General features: G+C 45.1%; 1 pseudogene; it reads left to right on the plus strand.

Moving 5' to 3' along the window:
* Nucleotides 1-12,384, plus strand: part of LOC138658528 (zinc finger protein 345-like) — a 131,498-nt pseudogene that overhangs the window by 47,165 nt on the left and 71,949 nt on the right.

A 12,384-nucleotide genomic window follows, 5' to 3' on the forward strand; every position in this document is an offset into this window, starting at 1 on the left:
AAACGGCTGCCGGTAATTAACCTTGGTGTTTTTGCCTAAAATACAAAGGAAATGTGTCATCTTTAGTTTTAGGGTTTTTAGAGAACATTTAATCTTCAACTTGCTTAACTGTTCACAATAACAGTAATTTTGTCCAGCGGTGCCCAAACTTTTATATGCCATTGTATTCTGTCTCTGTGTATTTTCTACAGATGGACTCCTGGGAAGAAATCCACCAGTGAAACGTCCCAATCCTCTGTATTCCCAGAATTGTCCACAGCAGAATCACAGTGTCCTGGAGGAACATCAGGTAGACGGCCCTGAGCTCTGTACCAGATCTGTATATGAGGAGACATTTCGGCCGTGTGTGAGTGACGGGAAGGAGGAGATTCTGGTAGATGTTTCCACAGGTATGTAATAATGGCTGGCGTGTGATGATGATGATCAATGATGACCAGTGTGTGATATCGTTTAAAAGTCCGCTGTCCACATCACAGCAGAAACGTCCGCTGATGGCGCGTCTGCTCCTGTACAAAGTCCGGCGGTGCACCAATGAATAATGGGGCCGTCTTCACATCTTCTTAATGATGTTTAATTTTCCTGATGATACCATTTTTAATATTACTTCTATTTTTTACTTACATATTTTCTTACACAAGTCCCGTGCTGCCATATAAATGACCTGAGCTTGTGATTCAGACAGAACTTCTGCCAGAAGATTCCCGATATTGAGGCAGATGGAGGCACTGTGGACTTTCTAGGCTTGTATAAATGCACGGTCGACCAGTGTTGTGCACCTCTGAAAAGAAAGACACCACTGATCTGAGTCCACAGTAACTCTGCTGCCTCAGTATAGTGAATGGCTCTCTCGGGGATGTCATCTGAATCACATATTTTGTAGATTTAGATGGAAACCCCGATGTAAGTGCCCAGCGTAGAGCCTCACAGGAGAAATGCTCAAGGCACAAAAACAAGGCCCCACTCAGGTTTCTAATTTGTTAACAGAAATATTGTGGGTGTCTACATTACTGGTAGCACAAAGGCTCTGGAAAAGTGACGTGGCTCCCACCAAAAGAAATCCAGTAAAATGTGCGCTTATAAAAAATACCCCTCCTCCTGAATCCCAGTGTCCCTAAACCATAGTTAGTATCCACATGTTTGGCATTACTGTAAGGGAAGAGCCCCACTTAATTTACAGGGTGCATGTCTCCAGAATCAAGAGCTGGGCTTAATGTACGAATGCTACAACGTACTGGGCACCACAACGTACTGGGCACTATAGTGTACCGAGTACTAGAATGTACGGGACACTACAGTGGCATATTTTCATTTACCAACATCCATTGCTCCTCGTTTCTGGAAATCACACATGGAGTCAAAATCGTCACCACACCTGTAGATAAATTCTCAGAGTGGTGTAATTTTCAAAATGGGGACAATTGAGGTGGATTCTCTTCTTCTGCCACTTAGGGGCTCTGTATATGGAGTCCGCAAACTATTGTACGAAAATTTGTTCTTAAAGAGTCAAATGGCTCTCCTTTCATCCCGAGTCTCACCATGTGGCTAAGCAGTACTGTACGGCCACCTAAGGGGTATTGTCACATTCAGCAGAAATTGTGTAGCAAATTATGTTTTCACTTTTACCGATTTTTCCTTTGTGAAAATGAAAAATTTTAGGCCAAAACTGTTTTTTTTTGTTTGTTTGTTTGTTTTTTTTTTTTTGGGGGGGGGGGAAGGGGGATTCATTTGTAACCCCTTCAAGACCATGGAGTTTTTCGTTTTAGCGTTTCCGTTTTTTTTTGTTCCTTGTCTTCCCAGAGCCATAACTTTTTTATTTTCTCGGGCAACATGTCCATGTGAGGGCTTGTTATTTGCCAGATGAGTTTTACTTTTGAACTACATCATTGGTTTTACCATATTGTGTACTGGAAAATGGGAAAAAATATAAAAAAGTGCAATTAACCAATTGCTTTTTGAATTTTTTTTTTTACCATGTTCCCTAAATGCTAAAACTGCCCCACCACTATGATTCTCCAGGTTATTATGAGTTTGCAGATACCAAACATGTCTAGGTTCTTTTTTATTTAAGTGGTGAAAAAAGATCTAAAGGTTGCAAAAAAAATTTTGATGAAATGTTGCAGCAACAAAAAAAAAACGTAATTCTGGGATTTTATTTTTTTTATCGTTACGCCAATTGCCAATCAGATTCATTATTTTTATATTTTGATAGATCGGGCGATTCTGAACGCGGCGATACCAAATATGTGTATTTTTTAATTTATTTTTGTTTTATTTTAAATGGAGGTGACAAACTTTAATATTTTTTGTTATTACTTTTTACTAACTTCAATAGTCTCCATGGAAAACTAGAAGCTGCGATCATCTTATCGCCTGTGCTACACGTAGCAGGCGTAGCAGGGTTGAAGCCCTGCTTTGTGTAGCAGAAATGCTCATCTGCTATGATGGCTGTCCACAGGGCGGTGCTCTTAGCAATACGACATTGACAACAATAGGGGCCTCCTGCAGACCCGGGTTGTCATGCCAACCCATCGGCGGTGTATTTGATGCGCTTCCGTTGCAAGTATGTTGTTAGATTGACAACGGCATTTAATATGTTAACAGCCGTGGGTGGATCACAATTCCACCCACCGCTGTTATGGCCACATGTCAGCTGATGAAATCAGCAGACGTGCCAGATAACAACCGGGCTCAGCGCCGGAGCTTCCATGGAGTGCGGGGACACGTCTTATGACATACCTGTATGTCATAATTCGTCAATGGGTTAATTTTCACAGTCCAATGTCTTAAAATTTTGTGAAGCGCCTGTAGCTTCAAAATGCTCACCATACTTTTACATAAATTCCTTGAGGGGTGTAGTTTCCAAACTGGGGTCAGTTGGGGGGGGGGTTTCTACTGTTTAGGTAGATCAGGGGTTCTACAAAAGCGACATGGCGTCCGCTACCTTTTTGAAACGGTTTTACACTCCAAATGTGCCGAAACAATAGTTCTCCTGTCATGATCCAGACCGGGTTTTGAGTCCTGTCTACCCCTTGTCTGGTCATGTCAGGGGTTACCTTTGCTCTGCCTCATTCTGGGTTGAGGTTTGCTATTTATCTCCACTACATCCTGCAGGTGGTGCCAGTTATATTTTCTGCGTACGGCGTGAGTATCTGACTCTGGCGTTACCCTGATTTGTCCTGCTGCGTTAGCTGACTTCACTTGTGTCTGTTCCCTCCCCTCTCCACGTCCTGACTTAGTGTTTGACTCAGCTTTGATCCTGACCTGACTTCATCTTTTGCTTCTGGTACTTCGGCTTCTGACTGGCTCCCCCCTGACTCTGTATTTGGTGTTTTCCCTTTGCACTGCGTTACTCTCTAGGTTTTGACCCGGCTTGTTTGACTATTCTGCTGCCACCTGGTGGTAGCCTCGCTGCAGCACTGCAGGTCTGTTCTGGCAGACTTGCTATCCTCCCTCCACTCTATTGCCATCTAGTGGAGCTTGTATCATCCTGCATAGCTGCAGTGTGACATCTCCCTGACACATGGGTATCGTTATACTGCGGAGTAAGTGCACAACAGATTATATGGTCCATTTTCTCCTGTTACCATTGTGAAAATGCAAACTTTAGGGCTAAAGAAACATTTTTGTGGGAAAAAAAAGGTTACATTTTCATATTTTCTTCTACATTGCTTTTATTCCTGTGAAGCACCTTAATAATAGTGATGAGCGAGTATACTCGTTGCTGGGGTTTTTATGACTGCTCGTAGATTTAGTTTTCCTTGCCGCAGCTGGATGATTTGCGGCTACTAGACAGCTTAATTACATGTGGGGATTCCTTAGCAACCAGGCAACCCCCACATGTAATCAAGCTGTCTAGCAGCCGTAAATCATCCAGCTGCGGCAAGGGAAACTAAATCTCCGAGCAGTCATAAATACTCCGAAACCACCCGAGCGTGCTCTGGAAAACCCGAGCAACGAGTATACTCACTCATCACTAATAAGCATGCCTAAACTGCCCATATTGAAATCTGCAGACCTCCGGTAGCCCATAATCTTCCTGCAACTTTCCAAAGGGCACAAGTCCCTGCGCGTCCTGCACCTGAACCATGTAGTGTATTCCCAGTCTCATTCAATTTTTAAATTCTCCCATTTTAACAAATTCTGGTAGAGTCTCGTTTTGCCATATCGGGGAAAAATTTGTGAAGTGCTCCAAACCCCTAATCTTTTTAATTGCCCCAGACTTTATGTATCAGCGCTAAAGTAGGATACACCAAACCCATCTTCCTGAAACTTCCTGCCTCCAACCCTTGAACCAAGGGATCCCTCCCCATCACCTGGACCAAGACCCTTTGTATTGAACCAGCCCCAGACACATCCCTCCACCCCCTTATCTATTGGCCCTGAGCAGCTAAGTAATAAATCCAAGGGTTCGGTAGCGCCAGTCCCCCTCCATCTTTGGGCCTCTGCAATATCTCAAGTCTGATCCTCGGCTGCTTTTTTCCCCACACAAGATCCCTAAATATAGAGTCCATAGTATGAAACCACCGCCTAGGGAACCAGATAGGGGCATTGTGCAAGATGTACAGCAGTTGGGGCATCAAAATCATCTTAATCAAATTAATTCTTCCCACTACTGAGAGATACAGTTTACACCATGCCCCTACTTTACTCCTAAACTTACTCAGCAGTGGAATCAGATTCAAATCTGCATAGCTCGAAATCGGGAGTGCCACCTGAATGCCCAGGTATTTAACCTGTCGCACCACTGCCAGCCTACTACCCTCCCCCGACACTGGCAAATCAACAACACAATCATCTACAGCCATGACAGTGGATTTTTCCCAGTTAATTTCTAATCCTGATATAGACTCAAATGTTTTAATAATATCCATTGCTCTCAACAACGACTCTCCGGAATCCTCAAAAAAAAAACAACACGTCATCTGCATACAGGGATACTTTTTCTTTTACTGAGCCATATCTAAGCCCTTTAACCGAAGCCGTCCTCCTAATTGTCTGCGCCAAAGGCTCCACTACCAAAGCAAAAAGCAGCGGGGACAGTGGACATCCCTGCCTAGTCCCCCTAAGAAGCGAAAAACTCCCAGACGTTTGCCCGTTAACTCTGACCCTAGCGGTTGGTGAAGTATAACGCACCCGTATCCATCAAATAAAGGTCGGCCCAAAACCAAAGCGTTCCAACACCCTCCAAAGATACTGCCACTCAACACTATCAAACGCTTTACGCGCGTCCAATGATACCTCAACCCTACTGCCCCTATTGTCCGACAGCAGCTGCAAATTCAGAAAAAGTCTATGCAAATGCATCGCCGTAGACTTATTTGGCATAAATCCGGATTGGTCAGGATGAATAAGGTCCTGAACCACACTCACCAAACGGCTAGCCAAATTTTTAGCCAAAATCTTTACATCTACCGTCAGCAACAAGATGGGCCTATAATATTCCGCCAACCCCCGGATCTCTTCCCTCTTTTGGAATGACCACCACCACTGCCTCCCTTATGGATGCCGGTAATTCACCCTACTGAAGAGCCTCTTCAAAAACCTTTTGCAGTCTGGGTGTTACCATCTCAATTAATTGTTTGTAAACTTCACTCGGGATACCATCTGCCCCCGAGGCCCTATTATTAGCCATAGATATAATATCAATTTCAATCTCTTCTTTTGTTATGGGCTCCTCCAGTCTCCCCCTATCACTGTCTTTAATACTCGGGAGCCCTGCTTCCTGAAGAAAACCCTCTATGTCTCCCAATGAGTCCCCCGATCCCGAAGAATATAACTGATTATAGAATCGTCTAAATTCCCCCAAAATACTCTCTGTGTCTCCCACATCCCTTCCCTTATCAGTCTTCAATTTATATACATAAAACCAGGCTCGGACTGGCCCACCGGAGAACCGGAGGATTCTCCGGTGGGCCCAGTGTTGTGAATTCCGCTCTTGGGCTCCCTCCGGAGGTTGTAAGTGGCACTTTTGTGAGTTCTGCTCTTGGGCTCCCTCTTGTGGTTTCAAGTGGTATGGCTGCTCCTTGGATTTAGCTGTCAGCAGCTGCTTCCACTGATTGTCTTTTCTGCTCTGCTATTTATGTCTGGCTCTTTCCTTCAGCCAGTGCCACTTGTAAATGGTTTCTGGTTGGATTCACATCTCTTTGGATTTCCCTGTTATCCTGAACCGCTCAGCAAAGCTAAGTTCTTGCTTGCTCTTTTCTGTCCACAAATTGTGGACTTATCCGTTCTGTGCTTTCTATGTTTGTCCAGCTTATCAGTATGAATTAATTCTGTCTTGCTGGAAGCTCTGGGAAGCAGATTTACCCTCCACACCTTTAGTCAGGTGTGGAGATTTTTGTAAACTCTGCGTGGATTTTTGTAGTGTTTTACACTGACCGCACAGTATTCCATCATGTCCTATCTATTTAGCTAGACTGGCCTCCTGTGCTCATCCTGGTTTCATTCTGTGTATGTCTTTTCCCTCTCCACTCACAGTCATTATTTGTGGGGGGCTAATCTATCCTTTGGGGATTTTCTCTGAGGCAAGATAGGTTTCCTGCTTCTATCTTTAGGGGTAGTTAGCTCTTAGGCTGTGTCGAGGTGCATAGGGAGAGTTAGGAGCATCCCACGGCTACTTCTAGTGTTGTGTTGAGCTTAGGGACTGCGGTCAGTACAGATACCACTTCCTTAAGAGCTCGTTCCATGTTGCTCCTAAACCACCGCATCATAACAGTACAAGTGGCCAAAAATGAATTAAACGCATCTCAAAAGAAGGAAAATAAAGTTCTGAACCATTTTTTTTCTGTGCTCTGTTTTGTCTCTTTTTTTCCTCTTGATCTCTGGGTGGTTCTGGATATATGCTCTGGCATGGATGTTCAGGGTTTGTTTTCTCATGTGGATCAACTTGCTGCAGGAGTACAGAGTGTCCAAGAGTATGTTGTCCAGACTCCGGCTTTGGAGCCTAGAATTCCTACTCCTGATTTGTTTTTTGGGGACAGATCCAAGTTTTTGAACTTTAAAAATAACTGCAAATTGTTTTTTGCTTTGAAACCCCGTTCTTCTGGTGATCCCATTCAGCAAGTAAAAATCATCATATCCTTGCTGCGTGGTGACACTCAAGACTGGGCTTTTTCTCTTGAAACAGGGGTTACGGCATTATTGAATGTAGACGCATTTTTTCAAGCGCTCGGATTATTGTATGACGAACCTAATTCTGTGGATCATACAGAAAAAAACCCTGTTGGCCTTGTGTCAAGGTCAGGAAGCGGCAGAATTATACTGCCAGAAATTTAGAAAATGGTCTGTGCTCACCAAATGGAATGAGGAGGCTCTGGCTGCAATTTTCAGAAAAGATCTTTCTGAAGCCCTTAAAGATGTTATGGTGGGCTTTCCTACGCCTGCCGGTTTGAGCGAATCTATGTCTCTAGCCATTCAGATTGATCGGCGTCTGCGCGAGCGCAAAGCTGTGCACCATATGGCAGTGTCCTCTGAGCAGAGTCCTGAACCTATGCAATGTGATAGGATTTTGACTAGAACAGAACGGCAGGAATTTAGACGTCAGAATAGGCTGTGTTTTTACTGTGGTGATTCTGCTCATGTTATCTCTGATTGCCCTAAGCGTACTAAGAGAGTCGCTAGGTCTGTTACCATTAGTACTATACAGCCTAAATTTCTCTTATCTGTGACCCTGATTTGCTCATTGTCGTCCTTTTCTGTCATGGCATTTGTGGATTCAGGCGCTGCCCTGAACTTAATGGACTTAGAATTCGCCAGGCGCTGTGGTTTTTCCTTGCAGCCTTTGCAGAGCCCTATTCCTTTGAGGGGTATTGATGCTACACCCTTGGCCAAGGATAAACCTCAGTACTGGACGCAGATGACTATGTACATGGCTCCAGCACATCAGGAACATTGCCGTTTTCTGGTGTTGCATAACCTGCATGATGTTGTTGTACTGGGTTTTCCATGGTTACAGGAACATAATCCGGTGCTGGATTGGAAAACTATGTCTGTGACTAGTTGGGGTTGTCAAGGGGTACATAGTGACGTTCCTTTGATGTCAATTTCCTCTTCCCCCTCTTCTGAGGTCCCTGAGTTTTTGTCGGATTTCCAGGATGTATTTGATGAGCCCAAGTCCAGTTCCCTTCCACCGCACAGGGACTGTGATTGTGCTATTAACTTGATTCCTGGTTGCAAGTTCCCTAAGGGACGACTTTTCAATCTGTCTGTGCCAGAGCATGCCGCCATGCGGAGTTATGTTAAGGAGTCTTTGGAGAAGGGGCATATTCGGCCCTCTTCGTCACCATTGGGAGCAGGTTTCTTTTTTGTTGCTAAGAAGGATGGCTCCTTGAGACCCTGTATAGATTATCGTCTTCTTAATAAGATTACGGTCAAATTCCAATACCCCTTGCCTTTGCTTACTGATTTGTTTGCTCAGATTAAGGGGGCTAGTTGGTTTACTAAGATTGACCTCCGAGGGGCATATAATCTTGTTCGTATTAAACAGTGTGACGAACGGAAAACTGCATTTAATACGCCCGAAGGCCATTTTGAATACCTTGTGATGCCATTCGGACTCTCTAATGCTCCATCTGTGTTCCAGTCCTTCATGCATGATATTTTCCGCAATTATCTTGATAAATTCATGGTCGTATATTTGGATGATATTTTGATTTTTTCCGATGATTGGGAGTCTCATGTGAAGCAGGTCAGGATGGTGTTCCAGATCCTTTGTGATAATGCTTAGTTTGTGAAGGGGTCTAAGTGCCTATTCGGAGTTCAGAAGGTCTCTTTTTTGGGTTTTATTTTTTCTCCCTCGTCTATAGAAATGGATCCTGTTAAGGTCCAAGCTATTCATGACTGGATTCAACCCACATCTGTGAAGGCCCTTCAAAAATTTTTGGGCTTTGCTAATTTCTATCGCCGTTTCATTGCCAACTTTTCCAGTGTGGTTAAGCCCCTTACTGATTTGACGAAGAAAGGCGCTGATGTGACTAATTGGTCCTCTGAGGCTGTTGAGGCCTTTCAGGAGCTTAAACGCCGATTTACTTCTGCCCCTGTATTGTGTCAGCCGGATGTTCTCTTCCTTTTCAGGTTGAGGTCGACGCTTCTGAGATTGGGACAGGGGCCGTTTTGTCTCAGAGGGAGTCTGATGGTTCTTTGATGAAACCGTGTGCTTTTTTTTCCAGAAAATTTTCGCCTGTGGAACGCAATTATGATGTCGGTAATCGGGAGTTGTTCGCTATGAAGTGGGCGTTCGAGGAGTGGCGACATTGGCTTGAGGGAGCTAAGCACCGCGTTGTGGTCCTGACCGATCATAAGAATCTGATTTACCTCGAGTCGGCCAAGCGGCTGAATCCTAGACAGGCTCGATGGTCCCTGTTTTTCTCCCGTTTTGATTTTGTGGTCTCGTATCTTCCGGGATCTAAGAATGTTAAGGCTGATGCCCTCTCTAGGAGTTTTTCGCCTGATTCTCCTGGAGTCCTTGAGCCGGTTGGCATTCTTAAGGAAGGGGTGATTCTTTCTGCCATCTCCCCTGATTTGCGGCGGGTGCTTCAGGAATTTCAGGCTAATAAGCCTGACCGCTGTCCTGTGGGGAAGCTGTTTGTTCCTGATGGATGGACAAGTAAGGTGATTTCTGAGGTTCATTGTTCTGTGTTGGCTGGTCATCCTGCGATTTTTGGTACCAGAGATTTGGTTGCTAGGTCCTTTTGGTGGCCTTCTTTGTCGCGGGATGTGCGTGCTTTTGTGCAGTCCTGTGGGACTTGCGCCTGAGCCAAGCCTTGCTGTTCCCGCACTAGTGGGTTGCTTTTGCCTTTGCCGGTCCCGGAGAGGCCCTGGACGCATATTTCCATGGATTTTATTTCGGATCTTCCTGTTTCCCAGAAGATGTCTGTTATCTGGGTTGTTTGTGACCGGTTCTCTAAAATGGTCCATCTGGTACCTTTGCCTAAGTTGCCTTCCTCCTCTGATCTGGTTCCATTGTTTTTTCAGCATGTGGTTCGTTTGCATGGCATTCCGGAGAATATTGTGTCTGACAGAGGTTCTCAGTTTGTCTCTAGGTTTTGGTGGTCCTTTTGTGCTAGGATGGGCATTGATTTGTCTTTTTCTTCGGCGTTTCATCCTCAGACTAATGGCCAAACTGAGCGAACTAATCAGACCTTGGAGACCTATTTGAGATGCTTTGTGTCTGCTGATCAGGATGATTGGGTGTCTTTCTTGCCGTTGGCCGAGTTTGCCCTTAATAATCGGGCTAGTTCGGCTACTTTGGTTTCACCTCTCTTTTGTAATTTTGGTTTTCATCCTCGTTTTTCTTCTGGGCAGGTTGAGCCTTGTGATTGTCCTGGTGTTGATTCTGTGGTGGACAGGCTGCAGCAGATTTGGACTCATGTGGTGGACAATTTGACGTTGTCTCAGGAAAGGGCTCAACGTTTTGCTAACCGCCGTCGGGGTGTTGGTCCCCGGCTTCGTGTGGGGGATTTGGTTTGGTTGTCTTCTCGTCATGTTCCTATGAAGGTTTCTTCTCCTAAGTTTAAGCCTCGGTTTATTGGTCCTTATAAAATTTCTGAAATTATTAATCCGGTGTCTTTTCGTTTGGCTCTTCCAGCCTCTTTTGCCATTCATAATGTTTTCCATAGATCTTTGTTGCGGAGATATGTGGTGCCCGTTGTTCCCTCGGTTGACCCTCCTGCCCCGGTGTTGGTTGAGGGAGAGTTGGAATATGAGGTTGAGAAGATTTTGGATTCTCGTTTTTCGAGGCGAAGGCTTCAGTATCTTGTCAAGTGGAAGGGTTATGGCCAGGAGGATAATTCTTGGGTTGTTGCCTCCGATGTCCATGCCACCGATTTGGTTCGTGCTTTTTACTTGGCTCGTCCCGATCGGCCTGGGGGCTCTGGTGAGGGTTCGGTGACTGTTATGACCTGGTGGTAAGGACAATAATGGACCTGATGGTTAAGAGCACACGGAATGACCTGATAGTTACTAATAATATAGGACGAACTCTGAGACGTGGGAACTCTGCTGACCGCAATCCCTAATCCTATCACACACACTAGAAATAGTCGTGGATTGCTCCTAACGCTCCCTATGCAACTCGACACAGCCTAAGACACTAGCTAGCCCTAGAGATAGAAAAATAAAGCCTACCTTGCCTCAGAGAAATTCCCCAAAGGAAAAGGCAGCCCCCACATATAATGACTGTGAGTAAAGATGAAAATTACAAACACAGAGATGAAATAGATTTAGCAAAGTGAGGCCCGACTTACTGAACAGACAGAGGATAGGAAAGGTAACTTTGCGGTCAGCACAAAAAACTACAAATAGACCACGCAGAGGGCGCAAAAAGACCCTCCGCACCGACTCACGGTGCGGAGGCGCTCCCTCTGCGTCCCAGAGCTTCCAGCAAGCAAGACAAAAATCAAAATAGCAAGCTGGACAGAAAAATAGCAAACCAGAGAAAAACAAGCAGGAACTTAGCTTCTGCTGGGAAGACCGGTCACAAGAACGATCCAGGAGAGAACTAGACCAATACTGGAACATTGACAGGTGGCATGGAGCAATGATCTAAGTGGAGTTAAATAGAGCAACCAGCTAACGAATTAACCTCGTCACCTGTGGAAGGAAACTCAGAAGCCGCAGCTCCACTCACAACACCAGAGGAAGCCCATGGACAGAACCAGCCGAAGTACCATTCATGACCACAGGAGGGAGCTTGACAACAGAATTCACAACAGGTGACCCCTCCTCAAGGGGGGGGGGGGGTACTGTTGTGAATTCCGCTCTTGGGCTCCCTCCGGTGGTTGTAAGTGGCACTTTTGTGAGTTCTGCTCTTGGGCTCCCTCTTGTGGTTTCAAGTGGTATGGCTGCTCCTTGGATTTAGCTGTCAGCAGCTGCTTCCACTGATTGTCTTTTCTGCTCTGCTATTTATGTCTGGCTCTTTCCTTCAGCCAGTGCCACTTGTAAATGGTTTCTGGTTGGATTCACATCTCTTTGGATTTCCCTGTTATCCTGACTAGCTCAGCAAAGCTAAGTTCTTGCTTGCTCTTTTCTGTCCACAGATTGTGGACTTATCCGTTCTGTGCTTTCTATGTTTGTCCAGCTTATCAGTATGAATTAATTCTGTCTTGCTGGAAGCTCTGGGAAGCAGATGTACCCTCCACACCTTTAGTCAGGTGTGGAGATTTTTGTAAACTCTGCGTGGATTTTTGTAGTGTTTTATACTGACCGCACAGTATTCCATCCTGTCCTATCTATTTACCTAGACTGGCCTCCTGTGCTCATCCTGGTTTCATTCTGTGTATGTCTTTTCCCTCTCCACTCACAGTCATTATTTGTGGGGGGCTAATCTATCCTTTGGGGATTTTCTCTGAGGCAAGATAGTTTTCCTGCTTCTATCTTTAGGGGTAG

Source organism: Ranitomeya imitator, chromosome 1, assembly GCF_032444005.1.
Source record: "Ranitomeya imitator isolate aRanImi1 chromosome 1, aRanImi1.pri, whole genome shotgun sequence".
Lineage (NCBI taxonomy): Eukaryota > Metazoa > Chordata > Amphibia > Anura > Dendrobatidae > Ranitomeya > Ranitomeya imitator.